The 24,042-nt window shown below is 37.9% G+C and overlaps 1 long non-coding RNA gene across 9 annotated transcripts in view; it reads right to left on the bottom strand.

The window, feature by feature from the left end:
- Positions 1 to 11,478: 11,478 nt before the first annotated feature.
- The window catches only part of LOC137662180 (uncharacterized), a 56,278-nt gene continuing 43,714 nt past the window's right edge, over positions 11,479 to 24,042 (bottom strand). For 5 of the 9 annotated variants that reach the window (XR_011047966.1, XR_011047964.1, XR_011047963.1 and 2 more), the window contains 4 exons: positions 15,365 to 15,465; positions 15,160 to 15,218; positions 13,228 to 13,337; positions 11,479 to 11,612 (listed from right to left, as the gene is read on the bottom strand). This is a non-coding gene — a long non-coding RNA (uncharacterized lncRNA). Of the gene's footprint in view, positions 11,613 to 13,227; positions 13,338 to 15,159; positions 15,219 to 15,364; positions 15,466 to 19,544; positions 19,782 to 24,042 lie in introns of all 9 variants that reach the window. The other 4 variants (XR_011047967.1, XR_011047971.1, XR_011047965.1 and 1 more) reach the window with 3 other exon arrangements.

The following is a 24,042-nucleotide window of genomic DNA, read 5'->3' as shown; positions in this document are numbered from 1 at the left end:
ATGTTCTCCAGCTTCAGTTAGTTTCTGTGATTTATATCCTAAAAATAAAAATGAGTAGCTGAAAATAATACATTAAAAAAAACCAACAGTAACTTTGTCTCTCTTATATTCTCAGTCTTTGTTGTTTTGCTTGGAGACTTGGTACATGGAATTTTATCTATAAATCAAACTCTTGGAAATAAACTTGCTGAAATCACAATCAGAGTCAAATATTTATGTGATGATTTTTGTGAGAAGTTCAGTAAATACTTGTCATCAGCTAGACTCTCAAGAAAACATCCCAGGTTCTTTTTTCTTCAACTTGGAAAAATATGATTCAGTCATGAACAAGAAAATTATGCTTGACAAAACAGCTACCTAGCAGGTCTGCACAGGAGCACCTTCACCACGCTGCCCAGTTTTTAAAACTTTCATAGTGTGCTCATATTCCTTTGACACTTCCCACAGTAGACACTTGGACAGTCTTTTACAGACCTCCTCTGCCTTCCTTCCCCATACTGATCCCATTTGCCCCTTTTCATTACTCTCTCCTCCCTAAGCTTTCTGTCAGTTACATTTGATGGCTCCTTGCTTTTTATCTTAATCACCCTGCCTTATCCCAGCAGCAAAAATTCAGATCCCATTTCCATACCCTTCTTTTATTGTCTTCTTCTCATGTTGTTTGTCCTCACCCTTTACCTTCCAAATCTTCCCTTCTCCACCATTCCTGTTCCCACTTCCATATCTCTGTTATCACCTTTCCTCACTTTACACCTATCCATTTGTCTTGACATCCCTTCTCTAGCTGTATCTTAGCTGCTTGCTCCATGTCTAATAAAATTTTAGTTATCCAGATTTTCTCCATAGCTTATTCTTTTTAGTGCCTGGCTCTCAGAGAGATGAGATCAATTTCTTTCCTTCTTTGTTTATGGCATTGAGTTTGCAGCTACCCTGCCTGGCCTAGGAGTGCTTCTTCCCTCATGTCCTCTGTCATGGATCAGATCTTGCTTGTTTAGGTCCTGGTATATAGTGCCAACAGCCATTGTCCTGATAGTGGCTTATTGATTCCTTTCAATTCTCCAGCAATTTCTCTCTTCAACAACCTCTCTTTTCCTACCCCTTATCTCCTGAGGTGTTTGGGTCTTCATTTTCTGCTTCCATATGCTGGCTAGCATCTGGCCACTGTTCCCAGGAACCACAGCAACATAGGTAAACACATGGATAAATAAATAAATAAATAGCACACATCATATTTCATTATGAGGCAAAAATAAGCTGCTATTTCTAAAAGTTTTTCTCAAAAGACTCAAATGCCTGTAAGTTAGATATAAATTAGAAGTTTATATAAATTTAGAGCACACAGGAAGTGTGAGAGATTAAGAAGCTATGTATTGAGCATTTTACAGAGACAGGCAACCTTGGTCCATGCTGGAATCCTCTCAGGTTTTGTGTGTTATCTGAATACCAAGACAAACAGGAATTGTTTTTGCATCATTTACAAACAAGGAGGGAAAAGGAAAAAAGTAAAATGGCAATGAAAACCACTAGTCTGCAAGTCTGTGCAGTTGCATTCAAAGCTGTAACTGCATGGTCAGTGCAAACCTCTGCTTACGTTTAGCTGCTGACAAAAAAAAAGCAAATAAGATGTCAGACTTATCAAGGAATGAGAGAGGAATGAATGTGGAAAAATATGCACCTCTGTGGTCTAAAGTAATGGTACAGCTTCACCTTAAATATTGTGATTAATTCTGCATACGCCATCTCAAAAAAGGAGATTGCAGAATTATAGCAAGTCTAATAAAGAAGACAAGAGTAGATAAACTGATCTTTACAGTTCATAGACTGCACAGATTCACAGTGGTTGTTGTCTATGTGGGGACAGAAACCAGTATCTTCACCAGAACCTTTCCTAAACACGAGCGTAGTTCAGTTTCAATAGGTAGGTCTTCACACAGGCTATTAGTTTGGTGAGGTCTAAAGAGACTTTAAACATACTTCGAGAGAAAAGGTGCTGTATAAATGTAGATTGATAAACTTTGCCTACAGATAATAGTTATCTTAATTTTGTTATTTTTCAGATTTCCAGAGAATGAACAGCTACTGTCTTAGTGTTCAACTCTGCATATTTACATAAAGCTTTTCCATGTAACTCCTCATTCCTGAGAAATAAAACATGCCTGTTTAGAAAAGTTCTGAGGCACATTCCTTTAAATTTTCATCTTTAACCTTTTCCTTGCTTTCTATTTATATTGCACAAATACAAAGTTAAAAAGCTAGGCAAATCTATATAACTGAGGTGCAGGCAACTGCATGAAATTTATTCTCCTTGTGTTCCCATTGGTTGTTTCAAAAACTCACTCCTTTGAGTGTCAGAAACTTTTTAACTTCCCATCTAAATTAATGCTTTATTCTTCATATTGTATGTCTCTTTCTTCCTCACTGATACTTATTATGGCTGTGCCTCGAGAAAACAACTACACATCTTCTCTACTTTTGCTTTGCTAGATTCTATAAACTGTCTAATTTCATTCCAGTCCCCTAAGTTTCCTCAAACAATGGGGAGCAGAACTGTACACAATTTTCATTTTGGATTTGGTCTCCCAGTGCTGTGTGCAAAAACATGAATACTTTCTCTTGTAAAAGTCTTTCCTGGTACATCCTAAGATTGCCTAGACAGTTGACTTTTTCCTGGAGATTTAGTCATCCTGTGATTGATTGATTAATACAAATGAATTTCTCATCTTCTTTTATTTGCTTGAACTTTATCCCAGCCTACTTGATTAGGCATTTCAATGCAGGCCACACCAGTTCAGTTCACATATATTTATTTTTAACTAGTAAACCTTGTATGGGAAAGTTGAGGGCTGGTTACTTTCTGTTAGTCACGAGCCCCCTGTTATTAATAAATTGTTTGTTGTTGTCATAAAAACGGAAATCACTGACAATATTAAATCACTAATTCCTCTCACCACTTCTTGACTGTCAGCAGCTGAACTACTAATTCTGCCTGTTACTAGCTGAATGCTTGTTTTGTAACTGCAACTATATTTTACTGATAGCAATGTTACTAACACAGTTCTGCTAATCTGAAGGTTTCCTACAAGTCCCTGTGAACTCAGCCTAGCCAAATCATGATAAAAAATCTTCCATTTTTTTCTTTATCAAAACTTATAAGAACTAATGTGTCAATGATGCATAGAATTTTATGGATTTTCAACATATAAAAGGAAACAAACTGCACATTCCTGAAAGAATCTAAAGGACTCTCTTAAGGTTTTCCTCATTTAGAACATAGAGCAAATAACATTATTAGGCCTGTGCTCATTTCCACAAAGAATGAAAAATAGTTTACAACACTTCAGATAACTGTCCAGTCTGCTGAGACTTAGAGTGCCATTTCATTCAATGTCTTCATAGACATAAATGATATAATAATTACAAATATTCGTAGTAAACATCTGTTGCATTTTGAACTTGAAGTCAGAACAACAAAGACATCAGGACAGCTGTAAAATGTCACTTAAGTCACAGGCCCATAGATTCCTTTCTAGCTGAGTCAATAAATAGGTAATGTTTGCATGTTTAATCACAAGTTGAGAAGTTGTGAGTGACAAACAGGACCAGTTGCATAAGGAAAGGAAAATCTGTATTACAGGAGGTGGTATAAAAGTACATTCCGAGAGTTTTCTGATTCCCCAGTGAAAGTATCACTAACTGTCTAGCAGGGACGGTTGAGTCACCTTGTTCTAAGCGAACTAAACTTTGTTTTGGATAAATTTATGCCTTGTAATTTTCATATTTCATATCATGGTTTTCTATTTGGATTGGCTCTAGAGCTGGCAGCTTAGAGATAGTTAGGGAATAAACTTATAGCACTTGCAATTTGAGCAGAGGAAATAAAATTAATCACTTTCTTTACACCAAGTTTCTCATCTTACTACTACAACAGGAAAGTTCAAAAGCTGATTAGGTAAGATCCAAATGAGACAGGCAGAGTGCTGGGAAGTAAATCTTCTGATGTTTGTGCCTAAAAATAAAAATTCTATTAAATAGTATATTTGTGTTTGAAGAATTCATCAGACTTAGAATCTGATTCCATTTCATAGGTCATGAAATTAAAATAATTCTATGCAAGATAAAAAGATACAAAGATCAAATAAAGAAGATGGTATCACAGTAATTGAGAAAAAGTTCTAATGCAACCTCTTAGCAGTAGTGAAGAGTTTGAAGTTTAGTTTCCAGCTTCAGAGGCTAACATACATTGAAGTAATTGCTATTCAAAACATTTACCTAATCAAAGCAATCTGCCCACTAACCAATATTTTCAAAGACATCCCTAAGAACTGTTTAAATCAATATTGATAAAAAATCCTTACATAATAAAGATTTCCCTCTTCCTAAAAAAGTTAAATTGAGCTTGGCCTTAAAAAAACTTATTCCTGTTCCACAACACAGAACATGGATGAAACCCACGGTGGAGAAATATACAGCTGAAACAAGTTACAAAGAGGCAGAGATGGATTCCCTCTCAGCATTTAAGCATAGCCTCATAGTTCAAATGCACGTTGGGGGATGTTGCTCAGTTAGGGCCAAATATGATCCCTCGACACCACACTGGGGGCAAGTTTCCACTGCGATTGCTTTGTGCTCTTCTTGCTAGACACACGAAGGATTTCTGAGGTCTTCTGGTTTCACCAGCACCACATTCACTTTAAAACAAAATAAGATGTTTAAATTGAAAGTTAGTTTGTCCTGTATTAAAAAAGGCAGAATCTGTCATATATTTGATAATTAAACTATGTTGAAAATTCTCTAAGCATTTTTGTAATGTTAAATTGCCACTAATTTTACAGTGGATTTTTCCTTTGTAGAGGGAGAATCCCTAGTGCTTTGGTTCTTAGAGGATGATTAAAATTATAAAGAATAGATGTGAGAAATGCTCAAGACCTTCAAAGTCTAACATAGTTTTTTCAAAGATAATTTCCAATCTGTTTTTTAAAATTATTTATTAGAATCTGCATCAATCTTCCTGGCATTCACGTGGAAAGGGGAGTTCGTAAGTTTAAGTGTTGAAGGCCAGGTTGGATGGGGCTTTGAGCAACGTGATTTAGTGAAAGATGTCCCTGTGCACAGCAGGGGAGTTGGACTAGATGATCTTCAAATGACCCTTCCAGCCCAAACCATTCTATGATTCTATGAAGTCTAGAGTAGGACAAAAGAAATACACATGCTTCCACCTTTCACTGCTTGGAATCAAATACTTCAGGACCAAGCACAATAAATTACCAGATTGAAATTCAGTATGTAAGGAAAATGAAAGAAACCTCTTCCAGGTAAGAGTTATTATTTTATCTGTCTCTTTAAATCATTGATATTCGAAACAAGCACTTCAAAGATTTAGAACGTGAAAACTCTCCTAAGTAAATAACTCCCTAAGCAAAGCACAAGCAAACAAATGACGCAATGTACTGCATCTATCACCAACCCAGACTTTTAAGCTACCTACCAGCCTATACATGAAAAATAAGATATCAATGGCAGTTTCCACACTAGGCTGCAGGAGTAAATGCAGTGACGTCAAAGACAGATACAGCACATTTTACAACTGAAGTAAACAAATTAATTCTAAGGCCAAAAAAAAAAAACACTAGCAGTTGTGCAAATGTCATACTATCAACTATTGTTTCAGCAGAGTGGTTGTGGGGTCCAAGCGGTGCTTTGGCAAAGCCTTTGTGTGGAGGGCTGGCTGCCAAGAGCAGCTGTGCAGTGACAAGTCTGGAATGTCCTCTGAGTAAGGCTGGCTGCAAATCTCTGAGGACTGTGAGAGTGGGAGGTTCTTGAATAGCTTGAGAAATATGAAAGCCCCATTCAATAATTAAACAAAAAATGATTAAACTTAGTCATATAAAAAGGAAACATGAAAATAACTTTGTAACAATGTTGCTGTTTCTTCACCCTGGAAAAACAAATTTCATGCGTGTTCAGTATGCTTCCTCTAAGGTTCACTTTTTCCAAATGGTAGATTTATGAGGGTAGGGTTCAAATCGCACATCAAACTTTAGTAGGTTAAGTTGCATTCAGCATTCTGATCTTTCTATAGCAAAACATAGCTTCATATTTTTACACACTATAATACAGTATTCCAACTTCCTTATTGGCTGGAATTAGACCTTTCCATATATTTTAGAAGTGTTGCTATGCTTCATGAACTCCTAATTCTGCTCTCTAGGCTCAATACAAGGCGTCACTGATTGTGTAATGAGGTTAATCACTGTAACATCAGTATAAGCCAGCTTCTCAGATAAATAAAAACAACTTCTGTACTAATGTCCTGCTTTGCTATTTTGAAATCTAGTAAGAGAACATGCATTCCAGCCCAAAGTTATCTTCAGAAAAAAAAATTATATCTATACCACAAAAGCCTTTTGAAGAGAAGCGACAAAGAATAATGGAGAATATATTTACCTGTATATTTTTAACTGTATCATATAAATTGAATTTAGAATAGAAATGAGGCAGTAATTGTGAAGTCCTGAACAGAAATTATCTATGTGACCATGGAAAGAAATGACTCCGGGAACCAGAAAGTTTCTGAATATCCAGAAAAGTGAATGGACAGAAGTGCATGAGCTGCTGTTACTACTATAGTTTAGATACATATGTTATAGTTACTTATAAGAAAACATCTCTCCATCCAGAGAATGCTATGAAAACTTGATATATCTCAGTATAACTGTACAGCAGCTTTGTTCAATTAGCAAGAAAATATATTTGGTTGCTTTATTATATTCCCTTGGGCTTTGTAGGTAAGAATCTCTCGTAAGTCCTTTCATATGCAAAGATACATGCAGCAGAGGGCATTAACCTGAGGCTTCACAGATGTACAAAGACGCAACACGAAGTAACAAAACAAAAGTCCTGTTAATGAAACAGGAACTACTCTAAAATATGGTACTCTTCAAACACAGACCAGATAGATTCAGGAACAAAGGCCCTCGTTTAGAAACTGAAGTTCAGCTGACTAAGTTTGAAACTATTAGGTACAAGTATTTAGGGCAGAGTGATCTTCCTCCTATAGATTTCAATGAATTGTTCCAGAAAATTAAATTTTAATAAATTAAATTGTAGCGCATTTCTCCTACATTTGATAGCATGATTTTCAGAGTTTTTTCTGTAAAGTTATATTCCTTTATGTGCTACAAGGCTTCATTGTGTCCATTTAAGGCATTTGCAGATACATCAGCTGATGTGCAATCTGTTGAAAACAGCTTGTTCGTAACCAGCCTAACTAAGTACAGACACCTCCATCACCACACAGTGGCCACCAACCACGGCTATCAGTGATCTATCTGCAGCTGTTCTCTTCCAACTCCAGATTGACAGTAACTAAAAAGGTATGAGATGTGGCTTCTTCCTTAAAACCGCAACACTGTTCATTTGCAGATTTTTTTTGACTCAGGTGCATTTGCACACATAAGGCTACAGAACTGTAAAGTTCATTATTTCATTGGAGAGAATTGCAGCATTTCTGCTTGCCTCCCCCTCCTACATTCAACACGGCTTGGAAGAAGATTATTAGGAGCTTTCAGTGTTATAACACAGCCATCTGTAGGATAAAGCAAAAAAAAGTTTATAAATTATGTAGCTGTGTGCAGTCTTGTAGGAACAGCAGACTGAGAATATGTCATAAATTGACTTGAACATTGAGAAACAACAGTTGAATTCATGTCAATTATATTATTCACTAGTAATTCATTTTACACTGCCCATTGGAGGTTGATAAATGAAAGTTTATCCTGAAATTGTAAAAAAAAACATATTAGTGAAAATTAATAATCCTTTTGACACAAGATACTTATAATAAGTCATTTCTTATAAGGAGAGATAGGAATCTCTTGTTAGTTTATATATTAAAAATGTCAACACTTTCTCTCTGTATTCCACATATGATCATTATTTTCTGAAGGCATTGAGACTATTAATGTTTGCAACATAGCCATGTCTTAAAATGTTAAAGGCAAGAAAATTCCAAGTTATAATATTAAATGTCATCTAATATCTAGTGCCATCCTTGTTTATTCTTTCTAGCACCAGGGAGCTCTACAGGACCTGTACCTCTAATGGGTAAAGAAACACGCTATATTCAAGACGTTGGCCTCCCAAAATGTTGAATACAACCTCATCAGCGTTGCCAGTTTTTCAGCACTGACATCTTCATGCAGGTGCTACATGTGGGAAGTATGTGGTCATAGTTTCAGCTTTGCAGAGAGAACTAATTGACTTTCACACAGGATTTTGATATTTCGAAATCTGGGTTTGTTCCAGTTTGGAACAAAAGCCAAACATTTCATAATTATCTGTGAAAAGCAATAAAGCTTCAGTGTGGGAGCAGGTCATCCCCTAGGCTTCCCCAAAGCATTGGCCCTGTGAGCACTGAGATCTCTTGGGTTGGGGTAGGAAGGGGGATTGCCCTGGAAGGCTGCTCCTGACGGACCTGCTCCAGAGCTGCACCCTTCGGCTGCTGGAGCCCCAGCCCTAGAGCAGCTCCCCAGCTGCCTGGCTTTGGAGGGAACCAGGGGAAAATGCCACTGTCTCAGTAAAACATTTCAATCTGTCTGAACTGGCAAATTCATAACAGAAAATGTTTTGTCAGAACTTTTCCAGTCTGTTCCATTTGTAATTAAAGGCTTGTGTTTTACTGTAAAGGAGATTACTGTGCTGTGTGTAGCGTGCTCCTGGGTAACAGCAACAGTGCTGTCATGTGGGTATTAAAGAAGTGGGGGGTGGTGGAGGTTTCCTGGGCCTTTCCATCCCAACTTCATACCATATAAAGTACCAAACAAATTTCCTCTTTCTTTAGAATTCCTTCCCTCAACATAAATGAAGGTCAAAATTGCTTATAACCACATCTACACTGGCACAGGCTTCTGAGAAGAAACTGCATCAGAAATGGTATGAGTCTGCAGCAGGAACAGTAACGAGAACATCCTGGGCCAGGACAGGCAGCAGCTGAATCCTGGTCATGCAGAGTAGTTTGTGTAACATATGACAGAAAATTCTCTCTTGTGGTAGTGAAGGAGCACTGTTTCAGTGCACCAAAAATAATTAAATATAACTTTTGCAAAACCAATTTTCATATCTTTACAAACTCTTAATACCAGTTATTGTTATTTAAGAGTGATGGTTATGAACATTTAAATATGTTTTTCCTCCTTGCAAACTAGAAAATTGGCATGGCCCAGTAGGATGCAGACTGAAAACACGCAAGCCAGACTTGGCCTTTAGAGCCATGCAGTTTCTTCCATGTTCTTTTTAACCTTCTGGTTCACTGCTGTTGATACATTGCATAGAGAAAGAACAATAGAGTATGAAGGCCACAGATCTTTGGGATTCCCAGCAAAATTCCTCAAGGACTGCCTAATGGAATCCTTTTCTTTTTTTGTTTTCTGTTAAAAAGTGAAAAATACTGAGACGAAACTTTTAAAAATAGATTAGATTTTTGATCAAATAAATGTGTCAGTGAAAAGTGTCTCCTTCTCTTGAAATCTTTTGTCGTTTTCCAGGAATACAGTTTTTATTTTTAGTTTGGGGATTTTTTTTTCTGAATGGAAAGTCATATATTTTAATAGGAAAAAAAAAGGCTTTTTTAGTGCATAGCCCTTATCCAAGCTTATGTCTAGTGTTTGTAATCTATGGTGTATGTAAGATGTATATTGGGAGCAACACAGCCAGTCACAAAACAGGGAGCACTAGAAGACACTTTACATCAAAGGCACAATCCATCTCAGTGCAGGATGGTGCAGGATCTGCTTTCCTGAAATGCACATTGCACTAATTTGTTGTCTACAACAACAGGTTACAGAATCGTTCCTTGCTGAGTTGGCCAGTACATAGAAGGTCACAATGGAAACTTATTTCTGCTTGTACTTCAGTCTTCTCAGCATGGGGCATGGGTCAGAGTTGCAAGAGACTGAGACAGACTAACAAAAATAGTGTTAGCTTATGCTTGCTCGCATATGCTTGGTCAGACCTTGCTCTTCCATGATCAGAAATCAGTGCTCCTCACATGCATGTACATATTTGTCCCCCTAGGCCACACTTACCTCTTTCTAAATGCAGCAGTCGGGGAGCAGGGGTGAGGAGGGAACAGCACCTGACCCAGAAAAACACACTGAGAACAGAATAGTCAGAGCTGTTTGCCAGAGTAATGTCAACAGACAGCCTTAGCAGCCTGTGGCTTTCAAGTAAGGATCTAGATTTGGTAGGTCTGCACTACGGAAGTTGTACCAAAGACAAAGTTTTACCAGTTTAGACATCTCTCCCCCAGGTACCCACATGACAGCAGCTTTATTTCTCTTTTGTGGGCACATATTGTGTGACCTCTCCCATTCTTGCCCAGTGAAGAACAGTCAACTGGCCTACCCACTGCTTCTCACATAGCAGCTATGTCCTCTTATCAAAGAAAGTGCATCCACTCCCCTGTAGGACTGTGACTAAGTCTGTCAATACTCCATGGAGCTATGTTCAAGATATTAAAAGATGGCGTAAGTCTTTGGGGAAGGCTCTGAGCACTTTCCATGGAGTTCAGACACCTCCTAAGCAAACCCTTCTTACACACCTGAGATGGATAAAGAGAATACTGCTAACAACAATGCAGATCCTCTTCTCTGTCATGTCAAAGCACCTCACAAAGCACTGAGGTCTCTCTAGAGGTGGTAGAGGTGGTGATGGTGTGAGTTTGGGCTTCGGAGGAAGGGTAATAAAACCCACTCTCTGCCATTCACCCAAACTGGTAGTTTTACTGCTTTGCTACATCTTTCATAGCCAGTTGTTCTTTAGATTCTTTATGAGTTTATAGCTCTTTCATGTGCTCACCTTGTTGTTTTCATTAACTTTCCTGTCAGCTGCTTGAAGTGAGCTGTAACCTCAAGAGTGACAGTCACCATAGGACTAGTGGTTGTGTCCAACACAGGATCATTACAGGACTAACACACTACACTGTAGAAGTTCACAGTGAAGAACCACTGAGGTTCTGTGAAAGGCATTTTGCATCCCAGTGCAGCCCCGATGAAGCTCAAAGATAAGTGAGGTTCCTTGCTTTACATTAAAATACACTGGAGTAACTGCTGGTTTCTGCACATGTGATACTACCTCATGGGACTCCAGACCTGCAGGGATGATGGAGCTCAGGAATGACAGAAGTGACTAAAAGCAGTCCTCCTTATTAGACAAGAAATGTTCAGCTGCAAATTACATTACTTCGATGACAGAAGTTAATAGAAGTGCAAATGCATTGCCTCTGTGGCCTGAGATAATCTGAGCTGAAATGTGATGGATATAAATCCTAACAGGATCTAGGTGAAAAAGCTTATACTTATGAAGTGCTTGACTTACTATATTGTTTTCCCAGAAGAGGAATGGTCTCAAGGGAGAAACAGGGTAGAAAGTGTGCTAAGTATAATGCCTAAGTGCCACTGAAATGACAAGACACAGGTAGTCTCCTTTAGCCCATCCTGTTTAATGTCAGTGACAATAAAAATGTCATAAAGATGATGTCAGGCTAACAGGAGAGCAAGTTTGTTCACAGAACTGTGATAGCATGCACGGGGAATCCAGAGCACCAGTGAGTCATTCTGTTGAAAGAAAGCAATGATGAGAAGATTGAAGAAAGGGAAACTTTCTATACAATTTCTTAGCAATGTAGAGTGGGAGAAAAAAGACACCCCAGAGCATGAACCAATGCAGACTCTAAAATGGAAAAGTAAGAAATGTTTATTTACTGAAACCTGTCAAGTTGAATTCCAGCTTGACGTATCTCTCTCCTCCAGACCTCCTGTACATAGGAGAAGGGCACTTATCCTGTGATATATAACTGGGGGGTGGGAAGAAGAAAAATACAGAAAAACATGGAATAGGGACATAAAGTACTGCATGCTTAAACCATTTTGGATTTGTTCCAAGAAAAAGCTTTTTGGCTTCATGCTCTGAGGCCCATATAAAGTAATGAAATTCTCCCTATTCTCCAAAAAAAATAATTTGAGGACCGTTACGTGACCTTACACAGCTTTAAAATAACTGCAATTCCACTGAATCAGGATCTTGCTACTTAGCATATTGGTATTTTTTAGGTTATCAAGAAAATTAATGTTTAGAAGAATATATTCTATTATATATTATATATATAGAATATAATCAATATTCTATTGATTCTGGTAAGTAGTGCCAACAGACAGACACAGACACACATTTACACACATGCACTGATAGGCTGCTTTGCCAGGATGGATGCCAACTGTGCAGATCCAATTATTTATCACACTGTCCAGCCTTGCTTTCTTATACACTCTTCTCTGACCATCTGGACTCCTGTTTCTTACCTTCTTCTAAAATTACAAGGTCACTGGGACCAGAACTAGCATCTTCTTCAAGAGGAGTGTAGCGGGATGAATGTCCGCAAAATATTATGGCTTGTAGATGTGATAAAAACATCAGCAAGCAGGCCATGAGTTGACACTAAAGCACACAGGTTCTAATGAGATTTCTTTAAATTTTAATGACTCTTTAAAACAAAACCAAACCAAATACTACTCTTTCAATGCTATAAATGACCACAATTTTCCTAAGGTGCCACAGGTTTTTCAGAAGTATGATAAACCTGTTGCATACTTATTAGACATACTTCATACTCTGAGGGATAAATCACACCTACCTAGAATGTCTGTGGCTTCTAGATATAAAACATAGGATTGAAATATGAATATAGTAATACATGTAAATATCATAAATACACTTTTGATTGTATATTAGACCATGCCTTTGTAAAGTTTATACATGATTTTCTCCAGCTCAATTGTTTATGGCTTCTGGATTTCAAAATTAGATAAGGAAAACCAGGGTGTTAGCCAAAATGCTGGAAATAAGGGCTTCACTGTGAGTGTACCACATCATTAGTACATTTTATATGACTGTTTAATTGAGATTTTTTTCCTAATGGGTGTAAGCACTGTTACATTACGTAACAGCAAGAATTCCCTGACAGGAAATTGTACCAGTGATGAACAACTCTGATAAGAGATTTCTACTAATGTGATAGAAATCACATTAATGTGATCATTAACGTGAATGCATTAATACTGCAAGAGAAAATGCAGCTAGCCTTAGAATTTATTACATGAGATGCTAATATGCTGGTAAAAAAAAAAAAAAAAACAAAACATTCAGTAGGAATCCAAGTCACTAAAGGCTTACTATTTAAACAAGTGCTGCTTTTTAAACACTTGCTGAACTTGCAGATCATGAATCAGAGTGTAATCCTCTCGTGTTTTTCCTCTAAATCAAGTCAATGTTTCTCTCTTTATCTAGAAAAGAAAAAATTATTGTAGATTGGACAATTTCCTAAGAGTTTCAGGGATGAAGAGAATTCAGATATATCAACAAGGCAAAGACAAGTGTTTCTCTGAGTTGTATGGAAATCAAGCACCTGCAGCTTAATGCTGTCTGACATACAAAGATGTTCTGATAGGATCTTTTATTTTACTTGGCTTGTTGGCTGTGATCAATGTAATATGCCTGAATAGCAGCTCTGTTCCTGTTCTAGCAATCCTTGCATGCTTTTTGAAAGGTTGGCATTTTAAAGGTCATGGATGCATAGATTAAGAAATACCTTTATAAAAAATTGTGTTTGTTTATAAACACCTATGCAGCTTTGGAAATCTCAATCATGACAGTACTCCTGCTCCTCTCTCCTGTAGGCCAGATTTTTTCTGCTTTATTTTTTATCTTCTGTGGTTAAAATTACTTTTGTCTTCTTCACCAAGCTGTGAATGTTGCAACAAAAACCGCACTGGTGATTTTCTTATTCTTTTTGTAATCTAGATTCTCACATGAAAGAAGCATACTGTACTTAGCAAAAAGATGAGGTTGAGCAAAGCCAAGTCAAGTATCAAGTATTGTAACATTCTAATCTAAATTAATTCTCATTCCTCATCTTGCTTTTTACATCTGTTGAAATATGGTTTCTGTTATGATTTTGGAAGATTTCCATTTACTGCAAGTTTCAGACAGTATTGATGAGGTCACTGTTTACTTTGAAGAGTTCTTTGATAGGAAAAAAGAGAACACAATGGAACATTCAAGAAGCATGGCATGTAATACATTATTAAATTAATCATATGAGAGTTATATAGAGACGTAACCTCTCTATAGCCTTAGGGCATAGCCTTAGGGGACAGCTGCTCCACAACTCCACATGACAGCGGGTTCTCTTGTAATTGCAACGCGTGATGTTGCTTACTGATAGATAGTATTCATGGGAATTCTGCCTACCAAAGCCACTGCGTACAGCTGTATAAACCAGATAAGCAGACTGGAGAACAACAGGGCAACGTGTGCTATCCCACACACACCTTTTTGTGCGATATTTCTGCAGCTAATACTTAGGTAGCAGAAGTCACATTCTTCATATTAACTGGAAGTGGCTGAAACACACATGGCCCATGCTTCCCTGATAGTCCCCCAAGAACAGACTTGGATTAGAGTCAAAAGCCTTATCTAGGCATAAGTCATGATTAGACATTCAAGTTGAGGCTTCAGAGTCAGTCTGCAGTTATGTGCTGCTATTGACAGGGCCATCATGCTGTTCCCATGTGCCCAGCCTCATCTTTTAACCCTCCTCACTGGGAGCCCTCCAGCAACCATACTGCTGTGGTGGGTCAGATAATCTCACTGATTTGTCTAAAAACTGGCTCTTTTTTTAAGTTTTAGTTTAGCATGTGGGATTTATTTAGTTAGGTATTTAATGCAAAAAATACTTGAGAACATCAATTGCATGTAAGCAGAGCCCCAGTGTCATTATCTGGTATCTATATCCCAGGTAGTCAATGGAAACATCTGAAGTGTGAAGTACTGCTGTACTGTGTTGCTCTGCTAAAGTACAGATGCAAAAGGATGTTCATGCAGCAATCTTCTTTCATACAGCTTCTAATTAATTCACATACTGTGAGGTGTGCAGTGAAGATCCCATATCTTCCAGGGCATATAACTTTATTTGAAGATTCACCTTTTAACTTTTGAGATAAGCTGGCAGCTAGATGATGAAATGGCCATACTTGACAATCAAACCATCATGAACAAAAAACACTTTTCTTCATAAGAATATATAAAGCATGCCTATATACTTACACCTCAGAAATTTTTTTAGTGATAAGTTTCATACATTCTTCAGGATAGACTGTGAAGTGCTGTATTTGTAAATATAGAAACACACTGTTAAGGTGTAGCCAAGAAAAGTATATTTAGAGGCAAACATTGAGGAAGGAGCATAAACAAGACAAGGATATTTAAAATGCAACAAGGCCACGAAGACGCTCCATCTGTAAAACTGCACCTTTTCTGGGACACCAGAGATCCTTAGGGATTTGCACATTCTTGAAGTGGTTTGAAAGGAAGGCTGATGGACCAGTTGGCGTATACACAAGCACACCTGCACTAGAGAGAGTTTTAGAGGAAGTAAGATTATTTTCATAATTTGAAATTTTCAAGATATACATTTAAAGCATAGGGAACTTCCAAGAAAAAAAGTTTTATTTCCTCCAAATAATGTTGTTAAATCCTGAATATGTGCTTGTGTATGTATGCATATACAGTCAGAGGCATATACAGTTATGCATGCCTAGATGTAAAAGGAAATAAGATCTTAAGCTTGAAGAAGTATCACAAAAAAGTTTTTAGAATAGTGAACTAGATGAGAAAAATTATAAAAAGCCATGCATTTCAGGTGAGACAAATTAAGTTTTAAACCTTTTGGAAGCAATCAGTACCTTTAGCAGAGGTAAAGGAGCACATAGCTTTCCTCAAAAACCCATTTAGATTAATTTTTAAAAATGCATGAAATCTAGCTGATTCTTGCTACTGAGCTACTCTGCTCTAGTCATAAGAGAGGAAGAAAACTGGCATGCGTAAACATAAATTTGGCTGCATTAGTAGGAAATCTACTGTAGTCATAAATGGAAAGTATTCAAACTAAAATGTCAGTAGTAGAAGATGACAGGAGTCAGTGTTAGAGGTCCAGATTTGAAATATTTACACAAATATAATGTAGACAGTGATGTGGAAAGCAAAGACTTCCAAGTTTGCAGATAGCACTTAATTAGCAAGTACTGCAAATAACGAAGGAATGTACGGTCAGAAATCAGACTGAAATGGAGAAAAAGCTTGAGCTGTCAGGTGAGAGAAGCTCTAATTACAATGGAGTTTTCAAAAGGCAACATACAGAACATTTTTAATGTTAAACTTTTCTGAAAGACTTAACAACATTTAAAAATTTTAGTAATAACTAAATACTTATAGTTGTTGCTGCTGTTTGTTTTATTGCTGTTTGCTTTTTCAGAGGCATCAGACTTCTGGCTCTAATGAGTGAGTCACAGAACTGCAGCCATTCCACTGTCCCTTGCAGGAGCTTTGGCCTAGATAAACCAAAACACTTAAGCATCTAAGGGATTTTGACCAAACAGAGCCTTAAATCATTATGCGACTATTCCACAAAAAAAGAATCTACCAAGGAAGCTGCCCATGGTGCCTGACTGTCTGCTTCTGTGCATGCTCAGCACAGCCTCTGCCTGGGCAGTAAGTCCATAGGGAGCTGCTCTCTAAGTCTCACACACCATGCTGAGGCTCATTCAGAACTAAGGAGGCAGAAGGATGTTCCCTCTTCAACAGCTCAATCCCCAGCTCAGCTAGGTTCAACACTCAATCAAGATAGGTGGAGAAATGAGTTCTGTATTTGTTCAAGGCTATTTCTAAAACCATAGAAATGCTGACTATTCCAACCTCCTTCTCACAGCAGACCTCGCTCAGGTCAGTTGTGGCTTTGTTTAGTCAAATCTTGAAAATCTCCAGGGATGGAGATTGCCACCTCTTTTCTGGGTACCTGTTCAAGTACTGTGCTACTCTCTTGGCTAAAAAGTTTCTCCTTCTAGTCAGGCTGAGCCTCTCAGGCTGCAGTTTGTGCCAACTCCCTGTTTTTATGTTGACTACCACTATTGAGAAGAGTTTGACATTTTTCCTAACTCCTCTTCAAGTAGTTGTAGGCTCCCCATTTAAATCCCTTTTACTGAGGAGCTAAGAAGTCCTTGCTTAGCCAAACAGGTCTTCTGCTGAAATTCCCCATCTTCCTGCACAACAGGATAGTTTGTTCCTGAGTTCTCAAAGAGTTTTCTTTAAAAATCAGCCAGTTCTCTTGGGCACCTTTCCCCCTCATGGCACCATTCTGCCTAGCAATTCCCTAAATAAATCGAATTCTGCTCTCCTAGACTGCTGCTTCCCTTCCCAGTCTTCGTCTGGATCCTGGACTCAATCACATCATGATTGCTGCTGCCTGAGCTGTCCTCTCTGATTGCTTTTGTCACCAGTTCTTCCCTGTTTTGAACCACAGGAAAAGTGGAGCATTACACCAGTTGGTCCCTCTAGAATTTGCACTGGGAAATTATGGATTATAATAGCAGTCAAAATAGTCTCCCTATCGTTAACATTCTTTAGTCTGCCTCTTCATCAAACATGGATAAATTTGGGTTAATATTTACTGATAAATGTAAAATGCTGCTATAAGCAATGTATCATTGCAGATGACTATCATGCTTAAGAGGTTATTCAGCTAAAATGTGAATCTTAAGCTGTGGGTTCTCTTTCCAAAGAGTGCTACAAAGAGTTCACTTTGAAATGCTGATATTAAAATAAAAGGAACTGTACATATGATTTAAAAATTGGAATTTTGTTTATGATTTAAAGCTGAACTGAGTCAAACATGTCAAAGCATTCTTGAACATGGCCTATAACTACATCACTATCTTTTTCTTCCTCCAGAAAAAGTAACCCTATCTTTGGGAGGTGTATGAGAAGGAGGTTTTTGTGGGAAACTGGATTGACAGCAAAGGATACCATTTTCTTGCTATTGTTACGCAGACATGCAACTTCTCCCAGAGAAACCAGACTGCTATTCAGAATTCAAAGCAGTACTGAGAGTCAATGACATGTAGTAGTTATAGTCTAGAAGCTGAGAAACGTAATTAAAACCCACCTTCACTAAGAGTATGGTACTAACCATTTGCAGACCAGTTAATATCCCTGGTACTTTAAAAGAGTGAGAATACCATAGCAATATCTCTGCTATACAGCATCCTATTGCTTTGGAGTCCCGTGCATCACACAGGCATTCCAGGGAGTTCCCCAGCCTCAGAGTGCACTTTGCATTCACATATTGTTGATTATCAGCAAACAGACAAATGAAAAATTAGTAACAGGCAACATCCAAAGATAAGAGCATTCTGCTCCTTGCTGTGTTATTCCAACTTTATTTCACTTAGTCCCACTGATTTTGCAAGTGTGGTAACGCAGCAGTAGACCAAACTGTAGAGTGGACTAAGCAAAGAAAACACTCAGCATGTGGCAAGGTAACAGAGTTCTGAGATCAGCTGCTAGCTCTAGCTGCATCTGTGCTGTCATCTTAGCCTGAGGTTTGAACTTACTTACACTTGAGCCCAAATTCCTTAATCATCAGATCTGCCTGCAAGTTGGCTTTTACTTGTTCTCCAGCTGAGAAAGCCAAGTGGCTTTCCAGGTAGGGAAATTTAGGCACTACTTTACATCTGTTCTGACAGCAGAGATAATACAATTCCAGATAATTTTGTTAGTGAATTTATGTCCAAATATGAGCAGGTCTACAGCAGGTGATATAGGTAGACCTATTGTGACCAGGCTTTAAAAATACTGAAATTTCCAAGACTTCAGCCATGAATGAATATGTGACTAAAAATATCATCCACAGCTTTTACTTATTACTGTCTATTTGCAGAGAAAATTATCTTGTCAAGGCTTGAAAACATTCTGCCATGCACTTACACATGGGCCCTAATGTTCTTCTACATTATTTCCCAGCACAGAATGTTTCTGCTTTGAAATGCACCACAAATACCATCCTCCAATTGATAACGGCTGCCCCCGTAGTAACAGTAAACAAAAACTGACAAATTTCTGGACAGAAATTACTCTCCGAACAAATTACCACAGGTTGACAAGCAACACAAAATCTCATCTGTTTAAGCTCACTCTGAGCTCTTGCATCAAGACCATGTCTAAGTTTCTTTCCATGTGCTACGACTAAGATAATAAGGTGTATGTTTTCTTCTTTTGTTTCACACTTATGCAGTATCCAGTATGATACTTTAATGACTAGGCCTTCGTAGATAAAGAACCATGTGTAGCAAGTAGTTCATTTGTGTAAACAGAGCTTTTGTGACTATGCTGTTCTGAACTAATGGATCAGTACAGAAATTGGATAGCGATATTCTGATTGCCCTGGGATGCAGGAAACAGTAACTCACACAACTCTGAGGATGCAGCCTGTCCTTCAGAATCAGGCTGGCTGCTCACACAAATGTGAAAAGAGGTAGGTGTGAAAATGCATTTCCTTTTCAGGGTGAAAATGGTTATTCAGACTGTCAGTCTGCAGTGGTACTAGGAGTCTTCACTTTAGGCTAGCATGTCACATGGTAAACATAAATACACCCCACCTGAGGAACCTGCTTCCCATGGAGAGCAGTGCACTTTGTCTCCACTCAGCACCACATTCTGTGTCATTTTCCAAGCAAGCTAAGATGATGAATAGATGTGCAGATGTCAAGCAGCCGGGTGAACCAAGTCCAACAGAGGAATATACAAAACGAACTTTCATCCAATACTCTTGGCAGCAGCTTACGTGAGATTTGCAAGAGTTGTTGTTAATTCCCATCCCGGAAAAGTCACTATTTCTGCAAGCACAAACAGATGATTTTGCTGGTTGGGCACCTAAGGGTCAAACCCCTCCCTCCAAGAGTGCTTGATCAGTCCTGCAAAATGGAACTGCTTCATCTGGCCACGCTGAGGGAGGCCTCCCCTGGGCAGACCCATCCAGAGAAGCAGAGCTAGGGGTGCCTTCCAGCCCTTAGCAGCACTTCAGTCGTGTGCCTTGGGCAAGACCTGTACATACTGGCCCAAAAGGAGCTGTGGTGCACTCCGGTCTGCTCCCCAGGCTGGACTGTGGAGAGGCAGGACCCACAGCAAGCAGGGCCTGACTAGGCTGCACAGTCTCAGTCTTTTGGATCAGGAACTTGAAATTTAGTGGGTTTTGTCCTGTTAAGAAGTACTTCAGTGGCTTGCATAGTTAGTTTACAGATGGGTGAAACATCCTTTTTTTTTTTCCTTTTTTATTCCCTCTTTCATTTTTACCTGGGTATGAAACCAGCCACATTTCTGAACACTTGAAAATGCTGCAGGACAAGAAAATGATTCCCAACTAGCTCTGATTAAAAGCCCTTATTTAGAAAAAAAATCTTTTCACTCTAGAAAACAAGTCTATTTCTATATCTTGATCAATCATAGGGAAAAATATGACACACTTCCAGTCTTCTGCTTTACATTAATAACTGGCAGCAGATATCTGCTTCCACTCACTTCATAATGCTTGAATGAATACTTCTAAGCTAAAAATGTGCCCCTGGCTTTTACTTACAGATCAAAAAAATAAACAAATACAAACCAGCGCTGGCTTACTCTGTGTTTTTTAATGACAATTAAAAAATCTGAAATTCACAAAATGTTGATGTCTGAGCAATAAATCCAATAAAAGAGAAAGTGGGTCAAACTGAAGCCATCTAAGGCTCATCTTGAAGTTAATCAGGGTGAATAATATTTTCCTTAGTAATAGTAACTATTTTCCTGTTGATGGAACAATATTATTTTATTTTGTATGTTTGATTATTGGTTGAAATGATTTAGACTGATACAGGCTCCAAAAATGACACTTTTGCACATGAGTTCAGACTGATAAACAGAAAAAGAAAACAAGAAAGAGGATGAGGGATTAATAATACACTCCTGTGGCTACATGATCAATAGACATTTCCTTGATAACAAATGGTTGTTTTGAGGGTCCTTGCCCTAAGGCATCGATAAGCTGGAGCTGTTTTTAAAAAGCTCTCTGGCGGTCACAAGTAGAACAAAATGCCTGTTGGTCTCAGACTGTCAGTAATGTGATGTTTGTAACCATACAGAAGAGCACATTATTAGGCAGGAGTTTGTTGAACAAAATGTTTACTTCTTTTTACCTGAGGGGCTGTCAGTTTACGATACAGACTGTATCCTATTAAATAAAAATCACTGCTTGTCTTTTACAAATAAACATATGTTTTCAGTTCTGATTAGGCTGATGATTTGATTATAATTAAACATTTGCTTTTTTTTCTAGCAATGGTTAACTAAGACCTGTCCTGGGTATGGAGGCAATTCATGAAAACCACTGCTATGGTATGGACCAATACAAAATTAAAATAAATTAAAATGTCAAATATGCCTGAAACAAATCCAAAAGAACCAAGAATCTGAACATTTGTCATTCTCACTCTGTAATTTACTTGTAGTTTTCAGGTGTCTGTCATAGGTAGACTGTTTGAGAATAAAATTGCTCAAGATACAACTGCAAACAGTATTCTGTAATTTAGCACTGAGGGTTAACAGACTAACAAAATATTTAGCTCCTCAGTTTTATTTTATTGTTGTCCCCTGTGCAATGGAACTACTAATTATGAACATCAATTAATACAGGGAGTCTATTTCTTTCATAGAAGTATCTGTGAAATGATGAAACACTGTTAAAAATCTGTAAAATTAAAGTTTATGATGATAGTTTTAGAGTACAAGAAAAATTTCAAACTAAATCCTGAAGTCCTGATATGGAGGGGGCAATCAATAACGTATTATCAGTTTCAATAGGAATTTAACTTAGTACTGTGGAACAAGTGACGTTTCATGGCCAACAGGGAGGTCATTACATTTTTCCACCCTGAAAGATTTAATCCATACAGAATTTCTGCCTTTCCTCAACCTTTTATTAATCCTTCCAATCACAGGCACTCTTCAACTCCTTTCTTCAGACAATACGTTGCCCAAGATGAATGGCTTTTATGGACCAGATTTTGGATCCAGGCTATGGACCCTAGGATCTTTTTAGCAGACTATATTTATATGTAAGGTTACATTCTTTTGTAAAAGCAAAACAGATTTTCAGGTTTGGGGCACTGTTCTGCAAGTCTCTCTGTATTTAAAGGAAAAAAAATTCTTACAAATTCAGAGTTAATTTCATTTCACGTGCCTATAAAAGGCTAAAAATAAGTGTTTCAGCTTCTCATTTGAACTCAGTGGGGACCAGCAGGTCAGTTATATCAGAAATTTGTTTATTAAGCATCATTAACAGTTAAATGCTTTTGAAAGCTTATATATTATTATATTTATATTACACTATTTGATGCTTTACATACTGCTGCAAAAATTCTCATTAAACACAAATCAGAAGCAAATATTTTTATGAAAGATTTTTAAGTTGTGCAAAAGCATCTGTATATATAGAGCATATGGCTGATATGATCAGCTTCTCAGAGACAGGGCCTGCGTCTGTTAAACAACTTTTCTTCAGATGTTATTTTATGACACCTTAGAACTGAGTTCTTCCCTTCTTTATATTGTTTATCTTTGTGCAACTATGTGGAAGACAGTATGGTTGAACTACCACTGCTTAACCAAGAAGCTATTTCTGTCTCTGTTTGCCCCCTTTGCCTTCCTGACAATCTGATCAGGTCAAACATTTAACCTCACAGTTCAGAGATCAGCTAAGACTTGCCCTCATTTGACCCATGTGAACAATAATAAGACCCCATTTCCAATAGTCTTTGCCCTAACCAACCCAGCTACAATGGCAATTAACTTGGCAAGGTTTAAAGCCACTTTGAAAATTGCTCAGTGTCTGAGGAATGTTAATAGCAGAACAGCTGTTTTCAAGAATCTCACACTTTGTGTTTCTTGTATTAAGAATTTTACTAATTCCTCCCTCATTGTTTGTTCTCATATGACATAAGATATAAACAGATCTACTGACCTCAAAAATGTGTTTTTCTTGCAAAAGGAGTAATTTCTTATAAGAAAAACAGTATTTAGTTAAAATGTCTAAAAAAGTTTTGTTTTGTTTTCTGCATAAGGGTCTAATTTGGTTTCCTGAGTTTCTACTAACACATGCTTTGAGCATGGGTTTGGACCAGATGATGTCCAAGGTCCATTCTAACCTAAACTATTCCATAAGGGTCTTCCGTTGTTGAAGTAAAAGTTGGTTTAGACTCTTTTTCTGCTCAGTACAGCACAGGCTGTGAAGGAACCAATTTCAGCAGCTGGATCGCACTAGCCCTGACTTAGTTTCTCAGTCCAGTTCTAACCTGCTGCACACAGGACTGGTTTATAAATCACATATCTCAGCACTTATAACCCAATGCACCCAACATGAGTCCTTCCCATATTAATGAAGTGCTTCCTTCACCAGAGCAAGACATACTCTAGCCTAGATAAACACCCTTCACTTTAAGGAAAAAAGAATTGAAACATTTAATTATCTTTTGTCTTTGGAAACAAGATTAATCTGGAGTTTGAAGCCCAGGATGGCACTTTCTGTCATGAATGAGAAGATAAAGTCTGATATATTGCCACTCATACAGGTTATGATGTGAACATTATATAAATCAGAAGGAAAGCCTACCAGTTTTCCACTGAGTTATAAAGATTGGTTTTCCAACTTTAGAAGGTTATGAGAACCTAACACTGGAAACCACAGCATTCATTTACATTGCACACTAAAATAAAGCATTAAAAATATAAAAACAGTTCCAGTAATAAGCATTTACACATTAGTAAATGTCAAAATTGTATTTGTAATGCAGCACTGCTGAGTATGGGCATTATGACAATATTTAGTTACAGGACTGAACAATACTGTTTCCACATGACTCCTGCCTTCAAGTTCCCCTCATGGTCCTTTGGCGTTCAAGCTCCAGTCCAAAAAATTAGACTTTCCCAGGGCTCAGCACCAGTCCAGTCACCCCACAGCCCTATTTTCCTATATCCCAATGCCTGTGATCTCCATTTCCCTCCTTACAGACAGATGTTTCAAGTCTCAGTCTTGTCCACCAAGTTCCTTGTCCTAACACACTCCTC

This window comes from Nyctibius grandis, chromosome 4, assembly GCF_013368605.1.
Source record: "Nyctibius grandis isolate bNycGra1 chromosome 4, bNycGra1.pri, whole genome shotgun sequence".
NCBI lineage: Eukaryota > Metazoa > Chordata > Aves > Nyctibiiformes > Nyctibiidae > Nyctibius > Nyctibius grandis.
This window is presented reverse-complemented; position numbering and strand designations above follow the sequence as displayed.